The sequence below is a fragment of the Panthera onca genome, chromosome C1, assembly GCF_046562875.1.
Source record: "Panthera onca isolate mPanOnc1 chromosome C1, mPanOnc1 haplotype 2, whole genome shotgun sequence".
In the NCBI taxonomy this organism is placed as follows: Eukaryota; Metazoa; Chordata; class Mammalia; order Carnivora; family Felidae; genus Panthera; species Panthera onca.
In genome coordinates, this window is record NC_138346.1 from 72580728 (window position 1) to 72600428 (window position 19701).

Below are 19701 nucleotides of genomic sequence, written 5' to 3' on the forward strand. Positions count from 1 at the left end.
GCTCCCTATTTTCCAGTTTACGTTTTTTAAAATTAGGTTTTCAATCCTATTTTCTGCCCTACTTTTGAAAGCAAAAAAAAATTAGTTTCTTAACTTTTTTCCTGGGACAAGGAACGGTTGCAAACTCGAAGCTATAGTATTCTTGGAGAAAGAAGTAACCCCCCTCCCTCCCTTGGCTCCTTTAGGAGCTGATAGGTCATTTATTATTGGAACTGAAATGGTATAAACAATTCTCTCTCTTTTTTCCCTTGTTAACAGCAACTTTCATTGTTAGAGAGAGGAGAGAGAGAGAAGCCTTGTTGGTTGACGTCACTTGGTTCATGAAGCCTTCGCCTAGAAGTGAAGCTGCTGAACAAACCTTGAGAAGAATCATCTCCTGCTTCAATCTGCTGCTGGATAGGAACTAATCAGAGAGAGGCGGAAGGCGGAGAAGGAGGGAGTCAAGGGCTTTCCCGATCACAAATCTCACCTCCACTCCAACTCTCTTTATACTTTTCTTGCAAAAATAATAATCGAGATAAGGAGGTGGTAGGGTTTCCAAAAACAAAAATCGTAACCTTCAACCATCTGGGGAAGACAAAAATCCCACCCACCGCAACTCTCAGTTCGAAAGTAAAGGTGAGTTCAAAATGTTCGGGTGTGAGGGGTGCGGGTGAAGTCGAAAATTGCAAATGTTACCGAGCCGGCGGCAGCAGAACAGGAGAAACTACGCTCCTGCGAGCGGGGACTCCGGAGTTGCTGGTCTCGCGGCGCTCGCCCTGCCCGCCCTGCTCGCCCTCAGCGGCTGTTTACCCTCGCCGGTCGGTGTGTCTCTTTGTTGTGCTGGCTGGAAGGCTGGGGCGGTGCTCGGGGTCCCGAGCGGAGTTTGGGGGAGGAGGACGCGGTCCTGGGTGGGAGGTGGGGGGTGCGGTCTCCGGAGAATGTAAACTTTATTCCTGGCTGCCGGTGCGGGACTTCGGTGCAGCAGGGCCGCGGGCCGCCGCCGCCGCGAGTCCGCTTCCTTTGTGCCGGCCGCCCAGCCTGGCCGCCGGGGCTGCGCGCCTCCTCCTCCTCTCGGCTTCCAGAGCTCGGGGGGCCGCCAACACTTTTGCTTCTCAAACGATAACCTCTGGCACTGTTGCGATCGCCGTTCCTACGAGGGAATATACGCTGCTCCCCCAATCCCTGTCGGGGTAGTTTCAATATACCCCCCCCCCCCGACCCCAGTCCGCCTACTGCTGCCCCTTTTTGCCTCCGCCCCCTCTTCCCTTTAGGACTGATGAGCTGCGCCCCCCCACTCCCCAGTTCGGGCCTCTTTAGCTCTCTCTGGGTAGCTTGGAGCTCCAGAGTTTTCAGAAAATGGTCTGCGGGCGCGGGGCGTGTAATGGGGGCAGGTGGGACTGGGAAAGGATCTGGATACTTGGGAAGATGCACGTCTGTACACAGAGGTTAGAGGAGCACAGCTTTTCCTACAGTAATGTCTGTCTCCTAGCAGTTCTCCCCGAGAACAGCCGCCAGCCCTCAACTCTTCCTCGCTTTTAATCTTCTTGTCGCTCCCCTCCCCCCTTTCTCTTTCGCGTCAACCCTCCCCTTAAAGTAGTTCCATGAACCCCAGAATTGGGACTTGGGAAAGGAAGGAAGTGTTTGCAGAGTAAGAGCTGGCCCTGCTATTTGGGAGATTTTTCTCTTCTTTTCTCTCCCTCTGTATTTATCTTTTGTGTGTTGCTTCCTTATAAAGAGAGAAGCAGCTGCAGTCCTTGGCCGAGTTGTTGAAATTTATCCCTTTGTGTATATTACAATATCCTCCATTTTTTCCCCTGCCCTCTAAACAACAAGCGTTTCGCCATCTTGGGCAATTTTTATTCCCAAGTCTCCCCTTTTTTATTTTTGAGAAAGGGTAAGAAGGCGTAGAAAGGCAAAAAAGTGTGTGTGGAAAAGACTCAAAGTTTAGGGAATGTTCAGGGGGCCCAGTGACGTCATGTAAACTTTATCGAGAAATTTTCCCAAGAGTCAATTTTTCGCTAAATTTTTTCCCTGTTTTAAAGGACCGTGTAACTTACTGGTTAGAGAAGTTGTGCTGCTTATTTTTGGGTTCTGCTCTCAAAATGAACCCTCAGCGTCTATACGTTTTGTTTTGGTAACAGGTGGAAAATGTGTAAAAAAAAAATGGTATAAACTTTTATAGTGTCATTGATACTCACCTAGCTTTTGTCTACGTGTTGGTTTTTTTTTTTTTTTATTCTTTAAAGGTTTCAAATGTTATTTTTAATCAGCACATTCCCTTTCTCATTTACTCCACTCTGCTGTCGATTTTTCTTTAATCAGCTTGGTTAACATTTTACGTATAATGACTTTAGATTACCTAGATCCCCTTTTGTAATTAAATTATTTTTTACATATTTCCTTGCATTTTGCAAAAACAACTATGAAAATACCTGGAGATACTGGATACTTTTAAAATTTAGTAGCAGATATTAAATCAAACGATTGGTAAAAATGTAGTTAGTATTTAAAAGACAAAATTTATTTTAAAATATATTTTATAACCTCAAGCTGTAAGCTCCTTGTCAGCCATTATGAAAAAATAAATAATAAAAATAGTGTTGTTTTAATTTGCTTGTCTAACGTAGTTTTTCACCTCACAGAAGTTCGGTGGGTCACATGACCAAACTTAATGATACACTGACTGGTATATAAATAAAAGCACTGTAAATTGAATGGGAAAGTGGAATTCTGTCTCCTGTAGTCATTTTCAGTCAGCATATTTACTTCTCTTCTAACAAGGACATGAAACTGTCTGTATTTAATTTGCATTCTCTTTGTCTTCTGGGTTGGGAAAAAACACTGACTACAATTAACTAAAAAAAAAAAAACAAAAAAAAAAAACAAGTAATTGAAACAATTCTGAAAAGGTTTGTCTAACACATAAGAACTTACATTGTATGTAGTAGTATGTTTTTATCTCTGTAGCAGTCGTCTTTGGTGTTGTTTGCTATGCTATTTATCTTGGAATTTGCTTTATGTAAAATGCTATACAGAAAGCCTGACTGAATTGAATGTCTGCCATTTATGTGAATTGTAGGTAGGTGAAAAATGTTTAAATAGTTAAAAGCACATAGAACAGATGGTTTTAAATTATACATGCAACAAAGGACTAGAAGATTTGGCAGATTATAAATGGCAAGCAACAGAGGATAAGTAGTTTAAGAAAATGGTAGTTAAGTACATTTGATGTCTCACACCTATTGTAAACACTGTACATATTGTCACTGTGCTGCATAATCAATAATTTAGACAACATTGAGGCACTTATAAGTTTCAGATAGAAAAAAGTAAAATTTTACAAGTGTTTGAAATGAATGGCTGTAATCAAAATTATTTTCAGCCTGTAATGGCAAACAAGAAGAGTCTTTTGGGAGGGGGGGAGTGATCAAATAGTATGCGTTTAAAAGAAAGTTATTTATCAGGACTTAATATTGTTGTCTTCATATAATGGTTTGGAGAAAAGTAGGAGTAGGTACATATTTTAAAATTCAGAGAATAGTATCTTTACTGGTTTTATATGTTAAGCTAGTGCTGAACTGTAGTGGCATTTACTTTTTCAAACACTATTTAAAATATTTTTTAGAGTATTCAGTCTTGGAAACGCATTTGACATAATTTATTAAGTACTAATTGAATGAAGGATATATTTTGGTATTATTTTTTGAGTTTTGTACATAACATTATGATAATGATTTTTCTTGGTGAACAAGTTTACTCTCAATTTTTAAAATGAAATGATTTTTCTGTAGTTTTTGCCTTTCCAGAAGAATCTGAGTAATTATGTTTAGCATTTTTCGAGATTTAAAATAAAAGTATTCAAGTTGGCAGAAATTTGTTTTTATTTTTATGTCATTTATTTTAAATGCGTTTAAGACTGTAATGGAAACCTTGGAATTTTAATTCTGTTGCCCTTTCTCTCATTTCTTTGTTTGCATGTTTATTATAGAACTGCAGTGTAAAGGAGCAGATGTTTTGCCAAACATCCTGATGTGTTGCTTTTTCTTATGGGAGTGCATAACTGTTCCTTCTGATGCATCAACTTGACAGCTGGTTGATTTCATGGAGCTGCTAAGAAGCCATTAGTGGTGTCATTGAATTGAAACAGAACAGTCACTCCCAGCTTGAACTGCAATTGTTAATGTCTTTGTTGCTACTTTTGTGTTACTATACAAGATGTAGGATATCACAGTTGCATGAAAGTTTCTGTTTTCTGTCTTACTTCCTTGAATTAGTGAAAGAATGTGTTAAACTTGAATACTTTTGGTTTAAAGATTTCTCAAAGAAAAAGATTTTAAGGTGTAATTTCTGAGTTTTGGACCTACTCCTAGCTAGGACTACTAAAAGAAGTGATTTAGCACGAACAAAATAATGTGATTTTGATCCCTAGTTGAGATTATATCATCTTAATGATTTTTAATATACTTGATATCCTGAGGGATTAATTAAATTACCTAGTTAGGTATTTTAAGAGGTTTTTGATTATATAAAATTAAGTATTTCATACCACAAGGTTTTAAAAGATTGTACTTTATTTAATAAATACTGACTTGTTTGATTAAATATTTCTTTAAACTTTTGTTGCAGAAGGTAATCAGAAGAGAAAAGAATTGCTGAGGAAAAGGCAGTTTTATGTTTAATTTTCTGTATAAGAAGGTGAAGATAATAAATAATTGGTGATCATCTAATGATTTTAAAATGGGAATTATATTTTTATTGTACTAATAACTTTTATTGATAGTTTCAACTATCAGACTATGGTACTAAATGGTGTCAAATCATCCCATTGGTGCCTAAGTGTTTTCTACTTCTTTTATTTATTTGTTTGTTTATTTGTTTATTTATTTATTTAGTGGGAGAAGAGATAGAAAAGAGGAAGAATAAAGTGATTATTCCAAAAGAGAAAACATTTTTTGAAAAATTGTGTAAAAAATCTTTAGGATAATAAGTTTAAGGATATAATATACTTTATTCACTATGTCAGGAGATCTTTTGTAGTTCCAGTATTTATTCATTTTTAATTTTTAAATCTTTAAAACAGTTTTTCAAAGAGCATAAAATTCATAACATTTAAAATAGGATGCCTTTAAAAATATTAAAATGTGAAATTGATGATGCGAATATATGATTTGCTAAGTTAAATAGCCTTAGAAGGATTTCCTATACAATATAAACAAATTGTAAGCACTTTTAGTACATGCTGAGTGATACCAGAATTATGATTTCCTGAAATTATAAGTTTATAGAGATGTTTTCCTTTTAAATAGATCACACATTACTAAGATTTCTTTCAGGTAATATGCTTTCTCAACTCTTTTTATGTAATAGCTTTACAATTCCTTAAAAAGAAAAGTATTCTGTTAACCTTAGCCTGTGATTCAGTTTTTAAGAAATACACTTACTCATAAGATGTTTGTGTCAAGGCAGATACTCATATAAACTGGATTAAGGTAAAGATATTAAATGTCAACTTTTTAAAAAAGGAATCTCAATGCTTAACTCATTTTTACAGGTAATGTAGTCTTAATTATAGTGTAGTGCAAATCAGCATTCCATTGTTTAAGCAGGAATTTTCCTACATTGGGTAGAGGGCAATTCTAAACAGAAGAATCATAAAAAATTTAAACTTTCATTCATGAGTTTTTCTGTTGACCGTATTAGCTTTGAAGTTACGGGCAATGAGTATAATTTATAATTACATATGGAATTATAAAATATTGGCAATATCTTTGCTGAGAGAAAACCAAAACAATTTATATGACTTTTAAATCTATTTTGAATGTTATGTGAATTGTGGCAATTCATAATACAGTTTGAGGTGTAAAATATTTAATGGTCTTGATATTTGTAGATTAAACATTGAGTTTTTTAAATGAATAGGCTTTTATAAGAGTATGAGGTGAAAATAAAGTTTTTATCCCACATATCTAAAAATTTACTATATAAGATAGGGTGTTTTCTATCTTTTTACATTAATGCTTTTAACATAGTTGTTTTTATAATCTATGAAATTTGACTCGTACTTTGGTTTTTGAATGTCTTTCATTCAAAAAAATGTTAGATATAACAATGAAAGTAATACAGATAAGAACCTTTACTAATTTTGTGTGTGCACATGTGTGCATGTGTATGTAAGGAAAAAGGAGTATTTGTTTTGAAGATAATTATTGCATTGGTACTTCAGCTATGTGTAGACATAATTGTGTGTTTTTCCTCTGTTTTCTCCTCTTAACACTTTTCCACAAGCATGCACTCATTAATCAAAGACAGTGCACTCCTGCTGAGGGCAGAGAGGTTCATCAAATTGGCAGTCAGTTTGGTGTAAAGAACGGTGTACTGAAGCTCTTAACTCACTGGGACATAAATAAATCTAAGGTCTTTGTATGCAAACCCTGGAGGTTAATACTGTATAATTCAATGTCCTGTCTTTGTTTTTATGATTGATGTTTTTAAATGTTTCAGGCTTGATGCAAGTCTTCTAGTAGGTCAGGTCTGACATTCTGATTGGCTGAAGTAAGAAAGCATTAGGTTGTCAGAAGGACTTTGAGTATGCTGCAGAGATTTTGATTTTTTTTCCTACGAGATCATTGTCATATTGCCTGAGCTGTTATAGGAATGTACCAATGATTGACATCCCCTGCTGTGATAATGGACCCAGTGCATGAAATGCCAATAGTTTGGTCCTATTTGTTCGGAAGCTTACTGCTATTTGTATCCTTAACAGAGCTAACATGTAGAACAAGCAAAACTACTGGGATTTCTCTGTAGAAATAGTGCAGGGATTTGGCTTTAACATGAATTGGTTGCATATTCATAATTTAAGAACAGCTGGTTACAGCAAGCACATAGTCATTTGCAAGCTATTATAAACCATTCCACTCACACATGGAGCCTGTGCTTGGTGATTTTTTTTTTTTTTTTTTTTATTGATCTACCTGCATTTAAAATCTGGTCACTGCTGCTACAGAAGCTCTTCATTTTAGCTATGTCTGCAACATAGAACAGCTTCAATTTTAAATATTTAATTTAAACTAAATGCTGAATAAAATGAAGAAGCTTTGAAAGAACCAAGTGTAAAAGGTCAATAATATATTACCCATCATATATCTCATCTTGGCCAGAAAGGAAACAAAGCTAGATTACACCACCATTGTATTTTTTGGAAAATATGTTTTATAATTTTTGTTCATAGATGAGTAACTGAATTATCTCTGATTTGAAAATGTTGTTAATTATATTTTGCTAGTTATATATAGATTTAGGTAACAACACATGCAATAGATTGTGCTTAATTAGCCTGTAAAACAATTTCACATAATACATAGAAAAGTGACAATACTTTTAGTTTATGAGTGGTGTAAGACAAGATAGGAAAATCAGCAAGACATTATGCTTTGATTAGAGTAATGCTAATCCTAAAACCAGGAAGTTACTTTAATCTTTTTTTAGAAGAAATCTAATGAGTCTTTTCTGCTTTTTGGCTCACTTCTGGAATATTAAGCACAGCTGCACTCCTACAGTATTTAAATGATATGTATAAACTAGTCCACCTGTAATAGTTTCCCGCAGGTTGTGCTGCCTGGTAGTGACTGAAAGGAGAGGGAAAACCTGTGAATCCCAAGTTTTCAATGAGAAGAGTGGGAGGAGAGGTGTTAAATGTGATTTCCGCTCTCCTTGTAGGAATCACAGGGAGCTCTGCCTTGATTTGTGTATGTTAAAATAAGTGGATACCTGAGTGATTTACAAGGATGGTGATTATATTGAGCCTTCTACACAACATAGTGTTATGTTCACATGTGCATGCATGTGTTTGTCCCCATGCTAGATGATGAAGTAGCTTTCAGCACTTCAAGGTTGAGTACCACTCCTAAGAGTGCATTTTACTCTTTCTTGGTTTCACAAATGGCTGGATGTGTTGGTAATATAACAGAATATATGGCCAAATTTAATCTAACAGATAGTAGGCTGTACTTTTTTCTAAATAATAAATTCAGAGGTTATTAAAGGACGATGTGTTATGTTTTAGTTTTGAGTTGCATCGGATAATAACTTTATATACGCAGTTAATTTGCCATCATTTGAGGTTACATTGATCATTTCATGAATTATTATAAATCTTCTTTTTGTGTGTGTGCCTTTTGACTGTTGTCTGTTGTGTCTTTTGACTGTTGTCTGTTCAGTTATTTTCCTGTTTGGAATCTCATCACAGAATAAGCTGAGGAAATAAAAGGAAGTAAAATTCAAATAAGTTTTCTTTCCCTTCCTCTCCCACTTCTTGATAAATCAGAAGGAAAGAAGTTCTTACATTTTCACCAGAATGAATGTTTGGGATTTTATTTGTCTACGTTTTTTGGCTCTCATTGCAACAGATGATTATATTTAGATAAAGAGAAAGATGAGGAAATGGAGTCAATTTTTAAAATATTAGTAACTCAACAAAACAGTAGAAAATGTAGCCATTCCTTGAAAAATGAGTTGACTCAGTAATGACAACCACAGGGGAGTCAGATATTTGATACACTTTTATTGTCCTAGTACTAATAACAGGGGGAAAGAGGGGAGAACTACCTTCATTCATCAAGTTTATACTGAATGCTGTATTCAGTATTCTTAAAAAGCTATGGATGACAGTTTGTGAAAGCTTAGAATAGGGGTGACATGACTTCTGGTTTGGAATCATTAGAAAAGATTCTTTGGTTAGGTAGCATTGAATTTGACCTAGAAAAATGAGTAAACTGAATATTTAGGGATTAGGAAGAAAGCATGCAATAAAAGAAGGACATTATGAGCCCCACATAGAACAAATAAATTAAAGCTAGGTCTATTAGGTGTCTGGAGTAGTTGGGCAACCTTCTTGAGGTTACCCTGAAGAAAAGAAAATGTTTTGGAATCCTTTTCCTCCATTGCTTTCAAAAATGACTGCTCTGCTTTTTCTGGAGAAGATGGGTTAATCAGTTTCAAATCATCCCTTTCAATGATAGGCTTGTTGTTTGTGGAGACCAGTTTAAAATTGACAAAACTGTCCTTTCTGATCAGAGTTATTGAAATACTGTGTTTCTTGTGAGACTAATCAGAACCATTCCTTTCTCCTTCATTCTTTTCCGCTGCTTTATAAGTGGTTTTTGTTTTTGTTTTGAAACATAATGCATGATTATACTTGCTAAGAACATTGAGCAAGAGAGGGCATCTGTTTTTCTCTTTTCTCCATTTACTGGTGAAGAACTAGCTTTCCAAGGGGATTTGATAACCGACTCAAAAAACACTTTCCCCTCTTGTAGTTACTGTGGATGAATAAAGAAGGTGGAACTGTCTGAACTGCCAATAATAGGAATATCCATAAGGACAAAAAGAAATTTATAACCCCTACTTGTAATTACATCAGTAGTGAATTACACTAATAGAAATACCATTAAAAATAGAGAGCATGATTTGGACGCCTGGGTGGCTCAGTCGGTTAAGTGTCTGACTCTTGATTTTGGCTCAGGTCATGATCTCAAAGTCATGAGATTGAGCCCCAGGTCAGGCTGGGCCTGGAGTCTGCTTAAGGTTTTCTTCCTCTCCCTCTGCCCCTCCTCTGCTCGCATGCTTGTGCCTATAAGAGCTCGCTCTCTCAGAAAAAAAAAAAAAAAAAAAAAAAAAAAAAAAAAAAAAAATTAATGTATGAAAAGGAAAGATTCAAAAAACTTCACGAATGTATAACCGCTTAATTTTCAGTGGTTAGACTTTTCCTAACTTCATTATTGCTGCACTAAGACCATGACATTTATTTCATTTTCCTTATTTACAATGTTGTGATGAATATTTACTTGCAGGAGACAGGTCAGAAGAAAACCTTAAAACTTTTACATAAGTATTTCTTGTACGATGATGTGTTTTGAGATAAATTAGAGGTGGAAATGAGTGGAAATAAAAGGCTGTCTAGTGACTGAGTTTAGAGAGAAGCCGCGCTTAACCATCTTTTTGTGGTTTCCATGATAACATGGTTATTGAAACATACTTCTGGACTTCCTTGGGAAAAGGATTACTATTGACATAAACCATTATGGCAACATATGAAGCAGCAAAGCCAATCTTGAGCATCTGAAAAAATCAGGGAGCAGCCCGTAAGTCACAGGATGATATGTTTCTCCTTTTATGGGTTAGTGTAGCATAGTGGAAGAAATAGGGTCTGCCAGGCAACAGTAACAGACAGAGGTTGTGGGTCAAAACTCTTACTGTAAAAGAGAGGTTACTGCAGAGCTAAAGGAAGTGTTGTTAGGAGGTAGATAGTAACAATATCAAAGAGAGGAGACAGCTTTAAAGAAGCTTTTAAATGGGGTTAAGAGAAATGGAGCATTGTTATGCAATTGAGTCCTCTTGGAAAGTCTCAAGATTTTCTCCATTGTGGCCTCTGTACTGTAGCATTAGATTCTTGTGCAATGTCATTAGTATTTTCAGCAGCTTATTGAGAAAATAACTCTTACCTATAATCATACCTTGGGGATTTGAAGTAGGAAGTTGAAGGGTAAGGGAAGGGCTGTGTAAACAATAAACATTCCGTCCAGGAAGAGAGCATGTAATACTTTGGCCAGTTAGGTGAAAGCTTTCTTTTCCCTTTCCTTTCCAGAAAGATTGTTCATAGATGTACAGCCAAAATTCAAAAGAGAAGAATTGGCTTAAAGAATGTGTAAGTGCTTTTGTACCACGTGTGAAATGGGAGGATAGGACTAAAGCATGCTGGGGATCAGGGGAAGGAGAAAGCCAAATAGAATGTGACTAGAATTTTCCAGATTTTGGGGGTTTTTTGGGTGGTTGTTTTTAATGAAATGTTCTATTTTTTAATTTATTTTATTTTATTATTTTTTTGAGTGAAGAGTGAGCAAGCAGGGGAGGGGCAGAGAGAAGCGAGAGAGGATCCCAAGCAGGTTCCATGCTCTGTGTGCAGAGCCCCATGTGGGGCTCAAACCCACGAACTGTGAGATCATGACCTGAGCCAAAATCAAGAGTTAGATGCTTTACCAGTTGAGCCACCCAGGCACTCCTGAAATGTTCTATTGACATAGTACCTTGAATTTGACCTTTTTCATCTTAATGAGGGACACTTTTTGTGAAATAGGTAATTTTTTTGCAATTTATTGCAAATATTTTATGCTTAGTAGGTAGTATTTGGTATGTTTCAGCTTCAGTCCAGAGGTACCAACTAAATTAATTACATGTACCCAGACAAAAATGCATGTTTATTTTTGTATTTGTTACTCTCAGGACTTCACAAGAGACCTAAAAGTAATCCTGTAATTGCCCATGGAAACAAATAAAAATCACTTATTTTTTCATGTTTCACACTATTGTGATGTGCTAATAGTCTCATATTAGGCAGTAGTTATTAGTGAAATAAATTGATCATTAAATTGAAAACAAGAATTAAGCCAGCATCTATTTCTTAGTAACTAGAAACAATTCAAAGTGCTCAGAAATAAAATGCATATGCTCAAGGAGGTCATAATTTACTCAGAGTGAAAGGATGTACATAGAGTACAGTCTCATCTTTTGTGGTTTTAACCCATTGAAATTCAACTGTTAGGAAAAATTGAGGATGGGAAAGGAAAAACAATTTCAATAACCATCATTCATTCAGTAAAGGTGTCTCCAGGCAGGATGCCAGAGTCAGGTACTCTCTGTTCCTGGGTAGCTGTCATAGTGTGGCATCTTACACTAAGTGTGGCTCTTATATCTTAATAGAATTTTTTTTTTTTTTTTTTTTTTTTTTTTTTGGTATATCGTAGCTCCTAAATTCAGGCCAGCTATGTGTTTCTGGACATCTGTTCGAATGCTGGCAAACTGGCTGTGTTGTACTTATTGAAGGATCATGTATCTGTCTCCAGTATGGTTAATGTCAAAGATAATGTTTACTATATTTTGATACAGCTTACTGACTAGGACCTACCCACACTCCCCAACCCCCAATAAGATGAGTCTTTAGTATATATTGAAGGTAGCATGGTTCAAGATAGTTTATATACTTAAGTATTGCTATTGATACCCCAAAATGGAAAGAAAGAAAGGAAGAAAGAGAGAGAGAGAAAGAGAAAGAGAGAAAAGAAATAATTGGTCTAGAATTAAAAGGGTTCAAGGAGATAGTGACTCTTCAGCTGGGTTTTGAAGGAAGTGGTAGATATTTTAGAACAGCAACCTGAATGAAGGAGAGGATGGAGGGAAACCTAACTAAAATTCGTTTGAAAATAGTGGGAGATAAAGTTACAAAGGGGAGTTTGGGTTAACTAATTGATCTTTTTTTTTAAGTTTGTTTATTTTGAGAGAGAGCACGTGAACAAGAAGGGGCAGAGAGAGAGAGAGAATCCCAAGCTGGCTCTACACTAACAGTGACATGTTTGTGAGATCATGATCAGAACCACAATCAAGAGCTGGGCTCTCAACCGGCTGAGCCACCCAGGCACCCTGTTAGCTAATAGATTTTTAAGCAGAGATATGATATGATTAAAAATTTAGAAAGATAGATTTGGAAGAAATCGGTTAAATGTACAGAAAGTAGAGACTATTAAAAGAATGACCAGTGACTTACTGCAGACATTCCAGTGTCAGGTGGTAGTGACTAAACGAATAGAAATAGAATGGGCAGAAGGATAAATATGAGGTACATGATAATTTAAAGGAATGGAGTTGAACTAGTTTGGGGAAGTTGGAGATTGTATTACCTTCATGCAAATCTATTTCTTATGACCATAACAGTAATTTGATGTAGTTGAACTCTTATTTCCTCCATGCCAGATAGTAAAGGTAAGAACAAAAGAGATTGCCTGTAGCTTATCACTTGACAGTAGTTAGATATTGTTTCTAATATCATAACACTCTCATGATGAGTTTAGCTTAAGATAAAGTCTCATCTGTTTTTAAAAACCCTTCTACTTTCCTCCTGGTGTATCACATTATATGAAGATGAATACTCATATCCAGTTAGCCTAATATTTTTCATTTTTGTTTGTATTTATTGTTCAGTATGTGGTTTATTTTTCACATCTTTTTTTCAATGTGAAATTTATTGTCAAATTGGTTTCCATACAACACTCAGTGCTCATCCCAACAGGTCCCCTCCTCAATGCCCATCACCCACTTTCCCCTACCTGCCACCCTCTCATCAGGGAAATACAAATCAAAACCACACTGAGATATCACCTCACGCCAGTCAGAGTGGCTAAAATGAACAAATCAAGAGAGTATAGATGTTGGAGAGGATGTGGAAAACGGGAACCATTTTGCACTATTGGTGGGAATGCAAACTGGTGCAGCCACTCTGGAAAACAGTGTGGAGGTTCCTCAAAAAATTAAAAATAGATCTACCCTATGACCCGGGAATAGCACTGCTAGGAATTTACCCAAGGGATACAGGAGTGCTGATGCTCTGTATGTGTTTAAACCACTGCTAAACATCACTTTCTGAAAACTACTGGGAGGTAGGAAGCAGCAGGCTCTAAACATACTACAAACAAACCATAGTTTTTATGGATCCCTGAGGATAGACTTTCATGAATCCATGATTTTGTACATGATGTTCCCTGTATGCAATTTTTATTCCCTCTCTTTCTGCTTGGTAAAATCTGCTTCTTTTCTAAGACTCTTGTGAAGAGTTATGTTTTTGAAATCTTCTCAACCCTCTGCCTCCTCACATGGTTATCTGATTCTTCCCTTGTGCTACAGTGGAATGCTAATAATGGAGCACATGGTTGTGCATACAGATGGATTGATTCACTACTTCCAACCTTTATAGATGATGCTTCAATGAACATTTTTATGCAGAGTACTTTTATTTGTGGCTGTGTGACATCATTTCATAAGATAAATTCCTAAAAATGCAATTACTGGATCAAAGGCTGGGAATGTTTTAAGGCTCTTAATATATGTATTGTGAACTTGGCTTTTAAAAGGATTGTATGGGTTTACAGTATCTCACTAATGGTATATGACTGTGCCTGTTTTACTAACACCTTCATTGGATTGGGTTATATTCATCATTATTAGCCATTGCCAATCCAATTGCAAAAAAATTGTACCTTATTTAATCTGCATTTCTGTGACTGGTTACAATGAGCATTTTTTCAGTACTTTAACCTGTTTCTCTTTTGTGGTTTGTCTTTGGCATTGCCTGTTACCGCCTAGAGGTCTTAATATATTTATTATAACCTATTTATAAATTCCTAATATTAATGATATGCTTTTATTATATTTATTATAATTCTTTTGCTTTTTAATAGTTTTTATTTACAGAAATATGAAATACTGATTACTTCTTCATATATTTTAAACATTGTTTCCATTTTAAACTTAAAAAATCCACTCTTCCCCAGAGGTTGTTTTTGTTTTTTGGGGTGTGTGTGTGTGTGTGTGTGTGTGTGTGTGTGTGTGTGTGTTTTAGTTTATAAATATATTTATGCCATCTCTACACCCAACATGGGGCTCGAACTCACAACCTCAAGTGAAGAGCCCCATGCTCTTCCGACTGAACCAGCCAGGCACCTCCGGAGTTTTTATAGTAACTTCTCATATATTTATTTTGTTTTTTGACATATAATTCTTCCCATTCTTTTTTTTTTTTAAGTAAATTCATGCCAATGAGGCTCGAATCCTGACCCCAAGATCAAGAGTTGTATGCTCTACTGACTGAGCCAGCCAGGCACCCTCTTCCCAGGCACCCTCTTCCCCATTCTTTTTGTAGTAAAACTACCCTTAATGCCCAAGGTAAGGGTCCAACTTTCCTTCAACACTTAGAGTATAAAAAAATCTCTATTATAAGGAACATTGAACTAGATAACTAAGGAGTAATAGAATTCCTTCTAAAAATATTAATTTTATTAGATAATACTGAGTGTATTAAAAATTAATTTTCCTTGATAAGGTAGGGTTATCATCCTGGTACATAATTCTGTTACACTTATCAGATGTCTGAATTATGACTATTTGAGAATACAACTTGAACCTTTAAAAACCAAACAGATCTTCTATTATATTTGTGCTATATACTTATTTATGATAAAAGTGAATTGTACATGCAACTCTACAACTTGCCTGTTATTCCTTCTTACATTTTAATTGTCCTTTGATTATTTTCTTTATATTCATTTTGTTGTTTATTTGGTAACATTTTTTAAAAGTTGAGGGTCGGGGCGCCTGGGTGGCTTGTCGGTTAAGCGTCCGACTTCGGCTCAGGTCATGATCTCACAGTCCGTGAGTTCGAGCCCCGCGTCAGGCTCTGTGCTGACAGCTCAGAGCCTGGAGCCTATTTCAGATTCTGTGTCTCCCTCTCTCTCTGCTCCTCCCCTGTTCATGCTCTGTCTCTCTCTGTCTCAAAAATAAAAAAAAAAAAAAAAAAAAAAAAAAAATTTAAAAAAAGTTGAGGGTCAATTGGCATATAATTATGTTTTAGATATATAAGGACTTTTCTTTTTCAAAATTAAAAGTGTAGTTTTCACTAATAACATTCTTAAAAGTTTTGAAAAATACAGAAAAAGTATTAAGATAAAAATTTCAAATGCCCAAAACTCTATTACTTGCATTTTTATTTTATTTTATATTGAAGTTTATTTAATGAAATGAAAGTCTTCATAAATGAAAAAACAGCAAGTGTGTTCCATGAACCTCACTTCTAAGAAAAAAATGACGGGAGCAGACATGGAGTGAAATGTTTTTGTGGTAACGAGTAAGAACAAATCAAAAAAATCCTATTGAATTAGGCAAAAAGGACATTGGTGACTTTGGCCATAATAGTTTTAGTCAAGTAGTTTGGACTAAAGCTAAAGAAATAGGAACATGGAGTTTAGATAGTTTTCTGTTTTTTTGTTTTTTTGTTTTTTTTTAAGGGAAAGGAAAAGAAATTGGAAAGTTTCTAAGAAGGAAATGTGGCTTGAAAATGACTTTTGTAATGATAAGAATGAAGGTCTAGGGGCAAGGGATATAATTCAGAAATTCTGTGAGAAGTGGGAAGACATGGGTTCCTTACCCATATGATACTGATTAACATTAACTAGAAGGAGGGGTCGCTCTGTAATTAGAGGGAATGAGAAGATGTGGGTATGTACAGCAGTGAGACTGGAGCTTTGACAGAAAGAAATTTCAGAGTTTAACTTACAAATATCAGAAATTCTTCAACTAGAAATGCCTTTTTGCTGTTTTTTTCATAAAACAAAGTTTTAATTTCTGATTTTTTAAAAAAAATGTATTTGTGTGTGTATTTTTTTCTTTTCCAGAGTAGCTATTATACATGTAGATTTTCATTCTGCTTTTTTTTTTTTTTTTTTTTTTTACTTCATTAGCTCTTTTTTGGATTATATCATGAGCATTTTTTCTCATGTCATTAAATATTTTCAAACAGTATATAATAATTTATTCAACTACCCAAGTTTGGGGCATTTAGATTGTTTTTGGTTAAGATATATATAATGAAATAATTTAACCTCAAACATCACTAAGCCTTTTTTCATAATCTGATATATTTCAGTAGGAAACATTCCTGGAGATTTAATTGCTGGGTCAAAGTATAATGAATGATTTACATATATGCAATGGTATTCTGGTAAATATTAACAACCGGTTTGTGTGCCTGGTGGTGGGAGCCTTGATTTATAGTGTGTGCTCTTTTCTCTGGTGTTAGAACTCCTGACATGGCCTATTTCATTCCAACAACTTAATACCCCTGAGCAGAGTTGAGAAGTGCAGGCATACAATTATTACACAGTATCTGTATCAAACTGATACAATAGGTGTAAATAACCTCAACAGCATAGAGATTAATAAAATGTGGTAAGACAATTAGGAAGTGATAAGTTTTGAGTGCTTATTACCTTATTTTTATTAAAAAAAAGTTTTTAATGTTTATTTATTTTTTGAGAGAGACAGAGACAGAATGCGAGTGGGTTAGGGGCAAAGAGAGAGGGAGACACAGAATCCGAAGCAGGCTCCAGGCTCTGAGATGTCAGCACCGAGCCTGACACGGGGCTCAAACTCACGAGCTGTGAGATCATGACCTGAGCCAAAGTGGGACGCTCAAACAACTGAGCCACCCAGGCACCCCTACCTTATTTTCAAAATAATTTATTGAATGGTAAGTTTATATAATTTAATTTTTAATAATGACTGTGTTTAACAACTGCAAAATTCCTGAAAATTTTAACAGTTGACTCTTGTGAACTTCTATGAGCAAGCCCTAGCACATTCTGCTAGGTTAGTTTTTTCTTTCTCCTTTCTTCTCTTTTTCCTTTCCTTCTTCTTCCTTTCTTTTTTGAAATTTATTGTAGAATTTTCCCCCCAAGATTGTTGTTTTCAGGACAGGAAGAAGTATAGGTATTTAGAAGACCAATGTTTCATTCCTTTTTATGTGTAGCTTCAAGGTTTGTTTTGCTTTACACCAGAATGTTTATTGTAGATGGAATCTATTTAAGTGAAAATAAGGTGTGAACTCCGAGCTTTATTTTTTTTTCCCACAAGACTATTCAGTTTTCCCCAAACTATTGTGGAGTAATTCCTACTGGCTATTGATTGAATTACTCAACTTTCTCTTTTTTTTTTTCCTTCCTTCCTTCCTTCCTGCCTTCCTTCCTTCCTTCCTTCCATCCTTCCTCCCTTCCTTCCATCCTTCCTCCCTTCCTTCCTCCCTTCCTTCCTCCCTTCCTTCTCTTCCTTCTCTTTCTTTCTTTCTTTCTTTTTTTTTTTTTTTTTTTTTTTTTTTTTTTAATTTTTGGGACAGAGAGAGACAGAGCATGAACGGGGGAGGGGCAGAGAGAGAGGGAGACACAGAATCGGAAACAGGCTCCAGGCTCCGAGCCATCAGCCCAGAGCCTGACGCGGGGCTCGAACTCACGGACCGCGAGATCGTGACCTGGCTGAAGTCGGACGCTTAACCGACTGAGCCACCCAGGCGCCCCTCTTTCTTTCTTTTTTGAGAGGGAGCGAGAGCATGCATGAGGGACAGGGGGAGAGGGAGAGCAAATCCATGCTGGGCATGGAGCCTGTCACAGGACTTGATCTCATAGCTGTAAGTTCATAACTGGAGCCAGAATCAAGAGTCAGATGCTTAACTGACACAGCCACCTAGATCCCCCTGAGTTACTCAGTTTTCCTATTGTTTCTAATAATTTTTCAGTTGATTCTCAAGGTTTTCCAGATATGTAATCATATCTTATGCAAATAGTTTTGCTGCCACACTTCTAATATTTATAACTTTATTTTTCTGTGTAAAGAATAAAATGAAGTTGACTAGTATCAGTGTTAACACTGAGCACACCCTTATTTTCTTTTTCTGAATTTTGAAATGCTTCAAATACCTCATCATTGTCTGTGATACTTTTGGTTTGTTACATATGTTCTTGAAAATCATGCTAAGCAAGTATTCATCTATTTTTATTTTATTAAGACTTTTAAAAAATTCAGGAAGGAAGTTGAAATTTATTTAAATGCATGGGCAATTTGGTAATTTTTGATGGCTTTCTCTGTTTACCTTAGTGTTTTTTAAGTTTGTTTTTCATTTTATAATTGGGGTAGATAGAGGTTTAGATGTTGATGGTTTTTAACATTTCGGATAAGCAACAAGATGAACTGGCAACAAGATATATAGTTTTCTCCTAGAGCTTTTTTGCTGAACCTCTTGAGATCTGTGTTGTGGGTATACCTGTGATCCTATGTTTGAGAGTCAACCTTTGATTTTAACAGTTCCCCTGCTTCAGGGAGAGCCTGGCATACCTGTGGATGGGGAATATCAGCACGGGGATAATGGCTACCCTGTAGTACTGTGGATTATGAGGTTTGTGTGGCGAGTTAGCACTTGTATCTGCTTAGTCAGATTTCATCATCACTTTAAAGCTGTTTCCTTTTCAAACCTAATCACAGGTTGAGGAAAATTAAAACCATGAGGCCAAAAGGTAGCCCTTGATGTCTTTCTGCAATGTGAACCTGAGTGTCAAACTCTGTGATTCCCACTTCTCTTACAGGCCTTCCATATCCCTAAACTTTGATTCTACAAGTTATGGGTTGGGACATTTCAGAATATTCTTATTTCCTAAAATCTCCACCTTTTATTCTTGGGGCATATGTGTATAGATTCAGAGTCTTCTTATAGTGTTGGTATTTTCCCGTACTTCTTTGATGATGGCATTTTTTGTACTGGTTTTAGTCCTTTTGGGTAGATTTTTGGGAGGGATTATGTGAATGAATGCAATTTTATTCAGATTTTAAAACTCTCTTTCACATATTCATGAAATGCTCCTCAGGAGAAAATGTACTATTTTATGCTCCTTGCACTGGACTTTGATAATTTTTTTTATTCTTTTTTTAAAAGTTTATTTTTTGTCGGGGGGGTTGCTGGGTGGCGCAGTCAGTTAAGTGTCTGACTTCGGCTTAGGTCATGATCTCGGGGTTCATGAGTTTGAGTTGTGTCGGGCTCTGTGCTGACAGCTCAGAGCCTGGAGCCTGCTTCGGATTCTGTGTCTCCCTCTCTCTCTGCCCCTCCCCTGCTTGTGCTCTCTCTCTGTCTCTCAAAAAATGAATACATGTTAAAAAAAATTTAGTAGAAGTTTATTTTTTTTTTTTACTAATCTTTATACTCAGTGTGGGGCTCAAACTCACAACCCTGAGAACAAGAGTTGTATGCTTTTCCCACTGAGCCAGCCAGCCTCCTTTTTTTTTTTTTTAATACTTATT

At 36.0% G+C, this 19701-nt stretch overlaps 1 protein-coding gene across 22 annotated transcripts in view; it reads left to right on the plus strand.

Moving 5' to 3' along the window:
* The window catches only part of BAZ2B (bromodomain adjacent to zinc finger domain 2B), a 434969-nt gene that overhangs the window by 114809 nt on the left and 300459 nt on the right, over positions 1-19701 (plus strand). For 20 of the 22 annotated variants that reach the window (XM_078451217.2, XM_078451213.2, XM_078451224.2 and 17 more), the window contains exon 3: positions 259-618. The gene's annotated coding sequence lies outside the window, so the exon portion shown is untranslated. Of the gene's footprint in view, positions 1-152; positions 619-691; positions 801-19701 lie in introns of those variants that run through there. The other 2 variants (XM_078451215.2, XM_078451216.2) reach the window with 2 other exon arrangements.